Raw genomic sequence first — 14,790 nt, forward strand, 5'->3', positions numbered from 1 at the left:
ACCGGGAAGGTTAGCTCAAGTTCATAACGTATTCCATGTGTCACAACTTCGGAAATGTTTGAAGACCCCAGATGAACCAATATCACATGAGGAGCTAGAGTTACAACCAGACTTAACTTACATCGAGAAGCCAGCCAAGATTCTCGAGGAGAGCTGGAAACAACTCAGAAACAAGGCGATCAAGTATTGCAAGATACAATGGAAGCATCATCCCGAGAGGGAAGCCACCTGGGAAAAAGAGGAAGACCTAAGGAAAACATACCCCGAGCTGTTCAGGTATTACAACCACAACTTCGGGACGAAGTTTTCTTTAAGGGGGAAAGGCTGTAATGTCCCAGGTTTAGAGACGATCGAGGGGTAGATTTTAGAAAGGGATGTGCATTGCATAGTAAATTCTGGGGAAATTTCGCGCTTTTAAACAAAAACTGCATCGAAGGGGGACAAGTTTCTCTCTCGACACCTTACAGGGTTAGGGTTTCGAGAGTGCGACAAACTTGCATTTCTCTTCACTAGTTAGGGTTTTGAGATGAGAGGGGAGAGTTTGCTTGATTGAATTTTAAATAATAAGACATGGTTAAATTCAAACCAAGGTTGAATTTGAATTTCAAATTCAAACATTAAATAATTACTTTAAATAATTCAAATGAGGAAATTCATTAAGAATATAATCAATAATAATCAAGATAAACAATAATATTAAAGTCAAGCTCATTAGAGAAAACTTTGAGCTTTATTGACCATCACACACATTACAATGTCATTACAATATTTATAAGTGAAATAAAGGAATATTACAACACATTACATAAATGGGCAGAATAGCAAAATAAAGATAAATTACAAGATTAATGATTCTAAACTAAGATCTACAAGATCATCTTCATTTGATCTTGTATATGATGAATTCCATGTCCATTTTTGCTCAATTGATGATCCCTGCACACAAACACAAAGAAAGAAAATCAAGTGTTATGCCAAGTGGCCTAGCCACTTGGCAAATTCGCAAAGAAAATGAAATTGGAGAGGATATGCACATGGATCTGCCGAGCTGATCCATTTCCAAGTCCTGGTACACCACACCAGGCTACACACACACACAGGCAGCTCACAGTACATGTGTGCATGCTCAACACCAAGGCATGGGGTGTGCATGCATCACAGCACACACACACACCAGCAGTGAGTCACAAGCTGAACCAGACCAAGCTGTCGACCAGGGGAAGAAGAGGCCAGCCAAATATAAACCTCTTCAACAGTGAACCCTAGCCATTCCATCGGCAGCATCTCCAAAGAGTAAGAACACCAAGAACAGGAAGAACAGCCAGAGCTGTTCAACCTGCCTCAGATCACCACTGAACCAAACCAAGATTCACAAGCTTGCAAGGAGGAGAAGGGCAGGCAAATCAAAACCACCAGAAGCAATCCTCTACACCAACAACTCATTCTAGGAGCTGGAGTGAGGTATAAACCAAATCAACCTGAGCAAAACCAAGTTTTGCTCATATATAAGCATGCTATGCATCACAGGAGCACAGAAGGGTAGGAAACCCAGATTGTATCATCATTTGGCTATCCAGTCATTTGGTTGAAGCAAACAGAGAAAACAGCCAGTAGAAATCATCCAGGGAACACTGGTTATGTCCACACTGGGACATAACCAGAGAAATCCAACATGGATTCAAAGCCTGGCTAGCTACCAAGCTCACTTGACAACCCATAGCTAGCTAAGCCATCAGACATGATAGACTATCATGTGTCTATCTAGATTTGTCAACACCAAGAGCAAATGGCAACCAAAGATGGTCAAAGCCGAAGCCATAATACACCACGCTTAGCCACGAGATAGTGGGAGCTACCTGACAAGACCAAGTGGCTGTCAAGGCCACCTCAACCACAGCCAACACTTCCAGCCAACACATCATCACCCAGAAGGGTTCAGAATGGACTAGGGTTCCCAACAAAGGTTGGCATCCCTCTAGCCCAAACAAATTAAATCTATATGATCATTACTGCTCAGCAGTTCACCACAATTATTCATTTAAGCCAAGTCAAATAACACAGATAAATGAATATACAAGTAATCAACACACCAGAGCTTTGCTTATGATCCAGAGGATCACTGCAAGCATCAGATTATGCTTGAGCAAGCAACACCATACACCAGCACAAGCCAGTAGGTCACACAGCCACTAGGAAAAGCCCTAGTGGGGTTGAAACAGTAGTCCAGCATCAAGCATCTGATGATCAGTTGATCATCAGGATTTGATCAAGCATGCTAGAATCCATTCTAAGCAATTCACACATGAACAGATAATTAAATAACTGAACAATTGCATCACAGATAAGAACATCAGGCTTTATAATTGTATCCAGAAGCACATCAAAAGCTTGATGAACCAAAGGATCACAATATCCAAGAAAAGCACATATCAATTCATCACTGGATCACACTGCTAAGCCAACAGTAATATTCAATTGAGCATAATCATGAATCTGAACAAAATGAACTAGCCAGAGGCACTGGTACTTGCAAGTATGCAAGGATTAACCACCACAATCAAGCCAGGGACAAGATTAAGCACACACAGTATGCCTTAGTGACAGTAAGAATGAATAGGAGCATGCCAGTAAGCCATGAGCATCACTGGATGCTCATGAGCAACCACAGGAGGATCACAGCTAAAGATTACAATAAACAGAGATAGCTAGGAAGCACAGTGAGCAATTGAGCAAGAGCAGCACAAGCTAGAACACAGAGATAGCAGTAGCACATAGCAGCATACGCATGTAGGCAGTAGCAACTAGCACAACAAGGTAGAGGCCAAGGCAACCAGAGGAAGAAGAGGAGGTAGAGAAGACAGGAGAGAAGGAGGCACACACACCTGGAGCAGAGCACCGCAGCGTGCCCATGGCGGCACGGCGGCACGAGCCTAACACGGCCGCCGGTGCCGCAGCCAGCCGGGCGTCGCCGGCGCAAACGCCCCAAAGACCACCACGGCGAGGCACACGGCCACGTCGCGGCGCGGCGTCCGGATCATCGGCGGGCGATGAATCGCCTGGAATCGCCACGGCCGTGTCGCAGATGGGTTGGGGGCGAAGCGAGCCCGCAGCACAGCACGAATCGCCGCGGGGGCGCTGATTCGCCGTCGAATGGCGGTTCAGATGCGCCACACCTCGCCGGCGGCAACGGCCGGAGATGGCCGGAATAAATCGAAGAAGACGGCGGCGACATGCGTCGCCAGAGCTCAGGGATTAGGGTTCGCGAGAGAGAGAGAAGGGAAGTGGGGGCGACCGAGTGGGCCGGACCAGGCCAACTGGGTTGAGCCCAACCCACTCGGGTTCACCCTGACAGGTGGGCCCGAGGGCAATTTGGGCATTTCCAAAATACCATTTAAGTAAGAATTTCAAAGAATTTTATAAAATAGAAAATGGCTCTAAAAAAAATAATTAAAAATATGAAAATAGATCAGCATAAAATTCTCTATAATAATAAAATACAAAAGAGAGTTTTTGAAGACAATTAAAAATAAGTCTTTACTTGAGGATTTAAATAATCATTTAAATCACACATGAAATTTTTCAATAATAATATAAGTCCATTAATGAATTGGGACTTCAAAAACACCTTGACAAAATTTCAAGGTTGTATTTTACTTTAATTCATGTATCCCCAAATTATTCTTAGTATTAACTTCTTGCATGAATTAATACCGATGTCGGAAGGGGGGAACAAACCCTAAAAATGGAATCATGCATAAAATGCTTCTTTAACCATTGCCCTTATCGGACAATGATGCTATTTTTCAGAACAAGAGGACAAGGGTCAGTCCATACCTACCAACTGCAGAACTTTGCAGTGTTCAGGCAAGTTCATCACTTGCTCATGTCATTTGAGTATTTTTATCAAATTACTTGCAAAGTATTATGGTTATCACTATTGCACAAAAATCAAAACCACTACTTTCATAACTATGAATATGACTATGTGGTGGGCAATGGAACCATGGATTGTGTTGATATGGTGGAGGTTCCATTGCACGGGCTTATATCCATCTAGGATTAAACAACAAATGTCGCCAGTGATTCTTGTGCCGTAATATCCGTGTTAACCATAAGATCCGGAGTGGGACGGAGTAGTCAAAAGTGTTTCCACCTCTCGTTCATCAACGGATGCGCTTTACCGTAGACACTTGTATCCGCTGTGGCAAGCGGTGGGCTGGGGAAGCCTAAAGTCCCCACGACATAGTCCGTAGACACTTGTCGCTCGAAGTGCAAGCGGTGGGCTGGGGAAGCCTAAAGTCCCCATGGTATTGCGGTCTATGATGGGTTGCAGCTTCCGGCGAAGGAGTTTGGTTCGATCCCAAACTGTCGTCGTGGTCGGGGTCCACCCCTGAGTGGGAATAATGGGACCGGCGAGGACCCAGGGTCGGGGCATGCAACAAAGGGTGGGTGTTCGAGGTAGCGGAGGAACATGATTGGCTAGACCTTATACCGGGCCTCACACCTAAGGAAGTGTGGACGGGAAAGCTGCCCGGTTGGCACCAAGGTTAAGATCTCTTATGGGTAAAGCAACACACCTCTGCAGAGTGTAAAGAACTGTGACCTGTCACTCCCTGTTCCGGGATTGAGGAACTGCGAACGCGGCCGGAAAGGAGCTCCATGAAGTTCTAGTAAACCGGTGAAGGCTGACGGACATAGCTCTTTGAAATAAAAGCAATCTCTTGAAGAAATGTTTATCAAAACTTGCATTGGTATTAGACTTTCTGGTCTAATATCGTAGCTAGTGCATTAAACACCTCTTATCTATAATGAACTTGTTGAGTACGCTCGTACTCATACCACTCTTAAACCCCATGCTTAGATTGTCTGAACCGTCTGGAGGAGGAGGACTACGACAGCAATGATGGAGCCGAGATCATCGGCTACGAGGAACCAGACCTCTCAGGAGGTGTTGAAGGTGTAGACTACATCATAGTCTACGGATCCGGGGAGGCTGCCGGAGGAGAACAAGCCTAAGGATATCAGGAGGAGTAGTAATAGCCGAGCAGCACAAACTCTTACTACAAAGCTGCTCGATTAAATAAATGTTTAGTTTAATGAGACAATGGTATTGTAAGTTAAGTTGGGTTCGCCTCGAACCCAGGAGTTATCCTCTTAGGACCCAAGAGGAGCTCCGAGACGACTTGTGTATGATGATTGTAATAATATGTGAATGAGTTATGGACCTTGCTATGTTCTGTTGTACTACTCTGAGGGATGTAATATTTGCGGAATGGTACTCCGCGAATGTTATATCAACGACTGGCATACTACAACATGCAGTGGTATGCAGGGTCACCACACGAATCCTCGGGTGCCTTCCAACATTCACATACCATGAAGCAGTGTCTATTTGCAAAATTAAGTTGCTTACTTATGAATTAGGGCAAAACATGTGAAGAGAATTATTAATGAAAGATAATTAATTGGGGGCTGGGAACCCCGCTGCCAGCTCTTTTTGCAAAATTATTGGATAAGCGGATGAAGCCACTAGTCCATTGGTGAAAGTTTGCCCAACAAGATTGAAAGATAAAACACCACATACTTCCTCATGAGCTATAAAACATTGACACAAATAAGAGATAATAACTTTTGAATTGTTTAAAGGTAGCACATGAAGTATTTACTTGGAATGGCAGAAAAATACCACATAGTAGGTAGTTATGGTGGACACACATGGCATAGATTTTGGCTCAAGGTTTTGGATGCACGAGAAGCATTCCCTCTCAGTACAAGGCTTTGGCTAGCAAGGTTGTTTGAAGCAAACACAAGTATGAACCGGTACAACAAAACTTACATAAGAACATATTGCAAGCATTATAAGACTCTACACTGTCTTCCTTGTTGCTCAAACACTTTTACCAGAAAATATCTAGACCTTAGAGAGACCAATCATGCAAACCAATTTCAACAAGCTCTACGGTAGTTCTCCACTAATAGGTTTAAACTACATGGTGCAAGAGCTTAATCATGATCTACTTGAGAGCTCAAAACAATTGCCTAGTATCAAATTATCCAAGACAATGTGAGGCATTTTCTCTTTCCAACCAAATAACAATAAGTGCAATAGCTTCCAACTTTTGTCATGAACCTTAAAAGTAAAACGAAGAACAAAAGTGTTCATATGAAAAAGCGGAGCGTGTCTCTCTCCCACACAAGGATTGTTAGGATCCGAATTTATTCAAACACAAACAAAAATAAAAACACACAGACGCTCCAAGTAAAGCACATAAGATGTGACCGAATAAAAATATAGTTTCACTAGAGGTGACCTGATAAGTTGTCGATGAAGAAGGGGATGCCTTGGGCATCCCCAAGCTTAGACGCTTGAGTCTTCTTGAAATATGCAGGGATGAACCACGGGGGCATCCCCAAGCTTAGACTTTTCACTCTTCTTGATCATATATCATCCTCCTCTCTTGACCCTTGAAAACTTCCTTCACACCAAACTTCTCATAAACTTCATTAGAGGGGTTAGTACTCAAAAAACTTTAATCCACTTTAGTCCTGTAGTGACACATTGCAAGAACTCAATAAAACATTAGCTACAGCTCTCCACGTCTAGAAAGCCTTGCTTAAAGTCCACAAGAGACAATGCAAAAAAACAGAGACAGAATCTGTCAAAACAGAACAGCCAGTAAAGACGAATTTTTAAGAGGTACTTCCGTTGCTCAAATCAGAAAACTCAAAACTAATGAAAGTTGCGTACATATCTGAGGAACACACATGAAAATTGGCAGAATTTTTAGGTTCTCCTACAGAGAGACCAACTCAAATTTGTGACAGCTAAAAATCTGTTTCTGCGCAGAAATCCAAATCTAGTATCAAACCTTCTATTAGAGACTTTACTTGGCACAATGCAATAAAATAAAGATAAGGAGAGGTTGCTACAGTAGTAACAACTTCCAAGACACAACAAAACAGTAGCAAAATAAAAATATGGGTTATCTCCCAAGAAGTGCTTTCTTTATAGCCATTAAGATGGGCTCAGCAATTTTAATGATGCTCGCATAAGGATTATAGAAAATGAAGCAAAAGGAGCATCAAGGAGCAAATTAAAAACACATTTAAGTCTAACCCACTTCCTATGCATAGGAATCTTGTACACAAATAAATTCATGAAGAACAAAGTGACAAGCATAGAAAGATAAAACACGAGTATCCTCAAAATTTTTAGTATGTAGAGAGGTGTTTTAGTACCATGAAAATTTCTACAACCATATTTTCCTCTCTCATAATAATTTTAAGTAGCATCATGAACAAACTCAACAATATAACTATCACATGCATCATGATTTTCATGATCCACAAACACATAATTTTTATCAAGCTCAAAAATAATGGGATTAAAACTTTCAAACCCACTTTTATCAATAATATAACAAGATGATTGATCAATCTCAAGAGATATGGGACTCCTAGATAAATTCAAGACCTCTCCAATCCCAATTTCATTAGTAGTACAATTAATATTATCAAGTAACATAGGACCATCATCTAGAACTTTATCATAAATATTTGCTACGCAAAACTCTTTAGTATCATGCATTTCGATATCAGGCACAAACAAAGCATTATCATAAGATTTATCAAAATAGCATGGATTATCATAGATAACAGTAGCATAATTATTCTCACAAGTTTTACTCATAGGTAATATTTCAAGAGAAACCACTGGAACATAACATTCATCCTCTTTTGGTAAGCATGAGGGACAATCAAATAGTGTAAGAAATAAAGAGTTACTCTCATTAGAAGGTTGGCATGGGTAGCTAATCCATTCTTCCGCCTTTTGTTCATCACTCTCCTCCTCTTTTTCATCCAATGAGCTTTCAGGTTCATCAATTTCCTCCTCTTTTTCATCCAATGAGCTTTCAGGTTCATCAATTTCTTCTTCCACAGGTTCCTGCAAATTGTGAGTGCATTCTTGTGCATTAATGAGTCTCTCTTTATAATCAATGATATACGGATTATCACTGTAACTTTCTATGCAAAAATTAAGGATAGAAGAGACATAATCTTTAAGGTCCTTACAAACAACACAAGTTTCATATTTTTTAACCATGAAGGATTCGATCTCAGAGGCTCCCATAAATAAAACAAATTATTCTACCTCTTCGAACCCAAAATGAATATAGGTATTCCAATTATAGTTCTTAATTAAAACTTCTTCACTAAAGCCACATTGGAATTCTAGATGTTTAGTATCCTGTTGAGAGCAACAGTTTATATCATGGCGTTTAAGCAAGATTTTAGCAATTGTATTCAATTTTTCTATCACAGCACTCATGACTTTACCCGTTCTTGATTCTCTATAATTCATATATATTTCAATAAGCTCCAAATAGTTTGTGGGTTCTCCCATAACAACCGTTTTTAATTTTTTGGTTTTTCTAATTTTTATGGATTTTTGAGTATGTAAGAAAAATAAAACAAGACAAAAACAAACTAGACAAAAGTAAACTAAGCAAAATAATACTAGACAGAAATAAACTAAGCACAAATAAACTAGACAAAAGTAAACTAAGCAAAACAAAATAAAACAAAATAAAAATAGAGAGAGAGGTAGAGTGTACTCCCCAGGTGCACTTATGAGTAGAGCTATGCCTCCCCGGCAACGGCGCCAGAAAATAGCTTGATGTCTACGCACGCTTCTATTCCTGTAGACAGTGTTGGGCCTCCAAGAGCAGAGGTTTGTAGGACAGCAGCAAGTTTCCCTTAAGTGAATCACCCAAGGTTTATCGAACTCAGGGAGGTAGAGGTCAAAGATATCCCTCTCAAGCAACCCTGCAATTACGATACAAGAAGTCTCTTGTGTCCCCAACACACCTAATACACTTGTCAGACGTATAGGTGCACTAGTTCGGCGAAGAGATAGTGAAATACAAGTAATATGGATGATTGTAAGTAGTAATTGCAATCTGAAATAAAGATGGCAGCAAGCAAACATGTAACAGAGTTTGTTGGAAACGGTGTTTCAATGCTTAGAAACAAGGCCTAGGGATCATACTTTCACTAGTGGACACTCTCAACAATGATATCATAAAGGAATATAAATATAAGCACTTCACTATGCTATTCTGAATTACTCTCTGGCAGGATAACGAACACTAATTCACCATGTAGGGCTGCAAAAGCAAACCTTAAAGATGTATTCCCAAGTACTAATAAACACCCCACGCTGTCACTGTGAGCATTCATAGGAGGTACTAACACACCACAATTTCATAGAGACATCCAACTCAAATCATAACCCAGTGAACAAGTATTATGTGAAATATAGCCTAAGAGACCCACACGGTGCACACACTGTCACCTTTACACACGTGGGACAAGGAGTCTCCGGAGATCACATAAGTAAAATCCACTTGAATAGCATAACGACATCTAGATTACAAAGCTCACCATATGGATCTCAATCATGTAAGGCAGCTCATGAGATCATTGTATTGAAGTACATGGGAGAGAGATATTAACCACATAGCTACCGGTCGAGCCCTCAGCCTCGGGGGAGAAATACTCCCTCCTCATCATGGGAGACAGCAACGGCGATGAAGATGGCGGTGGTGTCGATGGAGATGACTTCGGGGGCAATTCCCCGTCCCGGCGCTGTGCCGGAACAGAGACTTATGTCCCCCGAATTGGAGTTTCGCGATGGCGGCGGCGTCCCCGGAGTCTTTCTGGAGTTTCATCAATTCGTATCGAGGTTTTAGGTCGCAAGGGACTTTATAGGCGAAGAGGCGGAGTCGGAGGGGCCACGGGGCTCCCTCCCCATAGGCTGGCCCGGCCAGGGGGCCACCCACGCCGCCATATGGTGTGGGCCCCCTGCTGCCCGCCTCCGACTCTCCTTCGGTGTTCTGGAACCTTCCGGGGAAAATAAGATATTTGGTCTTTGTTTCGTCGAATTCCGAGAATATTGCCCGAACAGACTTTCTGGAACCAAAAACTGCAGAAAACAGGAACTGGCACTTCGGCATCTTATTAATAGGTTAGTTCCGAAAAATGCATAAAATCATTATAAAGTGCGAGCAAAACATGTAGGTATTGTCATAAAACTAGCATGGAACATCAGAAATTATAGATACGTTGGAGACGTATCACATCTCCGCACCAGCAGCACCAGGATAAGGCCTCCAAGATGCAGACGCATTGGCGACGATGCGGCTGAGATCCTCCTCGTCTCCACGGCCGGCCAGGAACTCGTCGACGTCGATGAACGGAGGCACGCACATGCTCCCATCCTTGCCTCCAAGGCCGGCCAGGGGAAAACACGGCGTACCACCGCCGCATTGCAGCAAAAGGAACACCGCCACTCCTTTATTAAATGGAGCGTCGATCTTGTCCTTCGTTCTCCCCTCCGACCACCAGAGAAGAGGAGGGAGGAAGAGAGATCCTACATCGGCTGAGATCCAGGCGGCCAGATCTCCTCCACCGCTCACACTACTGGGCATTAAGCCCCCTACCGTCATAAAGCCACTACACCTAGCTACTCTATGTACTCCGACGCCTCCCCTCGACCCATCTCGACCGGCGGCGCCGGAGAGATTGGCTTCGGTTTGGCCCGGCCCCTTCGAGGAGGCTCTCAGCTACTGTAGAGGGAAGAGAGAGCGAAAGGGGGGAAATGAGCTGGGCTATCATGGATTACTTACAAAGGTCTGTTGAGTGAACTCGCATTGCCCAGCGTACGAGCATTTTTCTTCTCTCCGTCGGGGCATTGCATTGCAAGGGCAAACATCAGCTCGAAAGTTGCAGTCTACACTGGCACGGAAGATCCCAAGAGGGTGATGTAAGGTACATGCGCGACCTACCACTTAGAGCCAGCCACTCTAGAAGATACCGTAAATAGGAGAGGTATATAGTACGGTGGCGTAAGTTACATAGTACGATGCCTATGGCGTCACCAAAATGATGGGGTTTTTGAGGTTGCGACTCCCCCTAAAGTTGTGGTGATTCAGAAGATCTCTGATACGCGGAGTTATGGCGAGCTGCTAGGTTGTTAAGGGAAGTTCTCGCGCTAGTGGATAAGTGAACATGTCGCGATTAGTTGCTTAATGTGTGTCGCATCCTTCACGAGATGGTGTGGAGTTGCGCCCCTAGCGTTTGTGCCATGCGCGCGTTGTATGTTGGTCTCCTGACCTCTTCTTCCATGAAACCGATACATATGTCCATGACGTATCCTTGAAAAAAAAACACGATGTAAGGTACATGTGCGAGTACGGTTCCATATCTACCACTTAGAGTCATCCACTCTAGAAGATACCATAGCCCGCATAAAGGGGAGTATAGGTTATAGAAAATGTATTTGTAGGCTCAAGAACTCGTTGCGTAGGTAAGTATCTGTACTTGAAATTGAATAATTCGAAAAAACTATGGTCGCAGGAGAATTAAGAAGTGATCAAGCAGTTCATTTTTTCGTGATTGAGTTCATGGGTACATCATATAGACGCAAAATCAAATCCCAACGTAAAATAAATAAATAACCTAATTTAGCACATCGCAACCCTCGATATATGAAAATTCATCCACGAGATACCTCACGAGGCATGTGGGTGCAGTGACGAATGACGACCGACGGCGAGTGTAACATCCCAGGATTTGAGGTCACAAAAAAAGTGAAAACTGATGTGTGCATTGCATTCATGCATAGAAAATCTAGAAAATTTCACGCTTTTAAATAAAATATGTCACTATAATTGAAGTTTCACTTAAGTTAATAAAATTAAAGGAGATCATCAGGTCAAGCGCTATAAACTTCAATGTGAACTTTGCTAAAACCAAATAGGATTAGATTTAAATCAACAACACATCAAGTGAGGATCAAATATCAGATCTTCTAAAGGATCATAAACTGGTGTTCATATGATTACTATTCAGTTATAAACCAAATAGAGTTTAGAAACTATTCTTGACTTATTTTTTCCATGTCTTTAACTAATCTATATTCCTACTGAAAGGATCGTATGCCACACCTAGAGGGGGGGCAATTAGGTGCTACCCAATTTTTAGTTCTTTTTCAATTTAGGCTTGACACAAAGGTAAATTCTCTAGATATGCAACTACGTGAATTACCCTAGATGACAAGGTATACAACTAAGCAAGATATAGCTAGACAAGATATAATAGTGCAATCAAGGATAGAGGTAACCGAGAGTGGAGAACGCGGATACACAGGATGATTCCCGTAGTTCCTTCCTTTTGAGGGGAAGTACGTCTACGTTTGGAGGGGTGTGGTCGCTACAAAGGCCTAACCAAAGCCACGAAGGTCTCACCCTATTCTCCGGTGAGCAACACTACAAAGGCCTAGCTCACTTGTCCACTAAAGAATTTCCTCGAGGCGAAAATCGGGCCTTTACAAGGTTCTTGGGGCACACATCCACAACAAAATTGGAGGCTCCCAATAGTTGTAACAACACAACAACAAGAACAAATCAATCACAAACAACTAGGATTTCCAAATGGAACACTAGCAAAGGGGACCTCAAGAAAAGGAGGGGGAAATGCTAATTGCTTTGGTGAAGATGTAGATCGGGGTCTTCTCCTTTGATTTTCCAAAGCTCAAGAGATTTAGGTGGTTGAGGGAGGAGATCTGATGATTTTCGCGTTTCTTGTGGCTCAACAATGGTGGATGAACTCTTGGTGGTATGAGCAGCTTTCCAAGGTAGGATAATGGTTCCTTAAATACCCCTCGACCATTTCTGCTCGTTGAGGATCATTCAGCGGTAGTGCCAGCCTCCAGACACCGGCAGTGCCGCCCTGTAGAAAACCTAGGTCAGCTAGTCAAAAGTGTCCAACCGGCAGTGCTGGAGTGCAGCCACCGGCAGTGCCGGGGTGCAACCACCGGCAGTGCCGGCCTCCTGTTACCAGCAGTGTGGGCCTGGTGTAATTTCAGCTCAACTCTTTTCTTCCTTTTTGGGGAATCTATTTTATCAAAGGTGGCCATTTAATTTATCTGTCACACACTTAGGGACATGTTAGATCATCACCGGTGTTGTTATCAAACACACAAAACCCTTGAGATCATGAAATGTTCTTTCAATTTCCCCTTTTTGGTGTTTGATGACAATACCGGGATTTAGCAAAGAGATCATATAGCATATTGTTTCAAGAAATATAGAAGACCCCCCCCCCCCTAAATGTGTGCATATAGGTAATTTGTGTTTGAATACAAATGCATACATTAGGTACAAGGCACTCTCAACATGAAGATATAGGAAATAATTTGCATATATATCACATATGACAAATATGAGATAAAGAGATATACAAGTTGAGATATAGTGACCGTACCCTTCCATAATGATAAACTCAACCATGTATAATTCCGAAAGTCGTATGTCTCATGATCATACCATGCATCAATGTGAGATATAGCAATTGTCAAGTTCAGATATATAAAGATCATACCATCCATAATGACAATCTCAACCATACAGAATTCAAAAATCCATAATAATATGTCTCGCCACCACACATAGAACAAAGTTTTAAACATCAAGGAAAAACAACAAATTGTTCAAACATAAGCACAAATGATAATAAAGAGGACACAAGCTCTTAAAGAATGGTAAATGCATATGCTTGTGCCCCAACCCTTGCAAATCCCGTGCAAGTCCTAATAGACCTTCTTCTCCCCCTTTGGCATTGAAACGCACAAAAGGAGAAAAGAAACAATGCTACAACATCCCATGGAGGCTTAAGGATCACCAGATTCCTCACCACTTGAGGACTCTTCTGTCTCATCATCGTCTCCGTACTCGACGGTCTCAGGCTCACTTTACTCATCATCACTATCAACATGATGTCGGCGAGAAGGGCCGGGTAGCCCAATCTGCTAAAATTTGGTCACATTGCCATGCTTGGACAACCACTATTCCTCAGGAGTAATGACCTCTTCTGAGCCGCTCTCAACAGGAATGTCCAATTTGCACATAGTGAGCTTGGTGTTCCTTCGATCCATCTTTCTTGCCATGTGAGCTTGATATTGACGCTTGTTCATGTGTCAGCCTTGAGACATAACATCTTAGCAAGCTTGGCTTCAATGCGAGCTAACCACCCACTGTCAGATGCAGGAGGGATATACTCCACATCAGAGTCTTCTTCGTCCTCTTCAACAGTGGGAGCACCAGGAGGAGAGAGATGGGGGGCTTGACCTTGAGATCCTTGGGTTTATGAGGAAAAGTGAGAGCATCCTCCAGTAGATCGCTAAACCCCGCATTTTCCCAGCGGGAACAAATGAACCTCATAAAGTATGGTTTAAAGAACGGAGACTTGTGAGAGATGATGCAAGTCAAAAAAATCCTCCCACAGATAATCCATCACATCAAGCTGAAGGTGGGTGCCACGGTGCTGGCGAGTGAGATACAGAAGATTCACTAGATATCCATAAATCTGATCAACACACCCAACCTTGGGATTTGGGACTTCTTTGTAGATGCGAAGGAGAATGTCATATACTGGAAGAAGGTACTTATGAGAGCCATACACCACCTCACCAGGTAGATAGAGAAGATCCAGAAGAGTCTTAGCAAGGGGCTTTGGAGTGTAGTGAGCATGGAAGTAGCCTTCGAGTTGGCAGGAAGCACAGGGTAGCCTAGAAACTTGGCAAACTGTTCCCAAGTTCCTTGTAACATGTGACCCTCGGTCAACCAAGTCATTGTCTTGGCATCATCATTGTCAATGTACACAATGGCATAGAATTGGTCAATGATGTCAACATTGTAAGGGTGATGAAATTCCATTAGAGGGATGAGA

The sequence above is a fragment of the Lolium perenne genome, chromosome 2 (assembly GCF_019359855.2).
Source record: "Lolium perenne isolate Kyuss_39 chromosome 2, Kyuss_2.0, whole genome shotgun sequence".
Taxonomy (NCBI): Eukaryota; Viridiplantae; Streptophyta; class Magnoliopsida; order Poales; family Poaceae; genus Lolium; species Lolium perenne.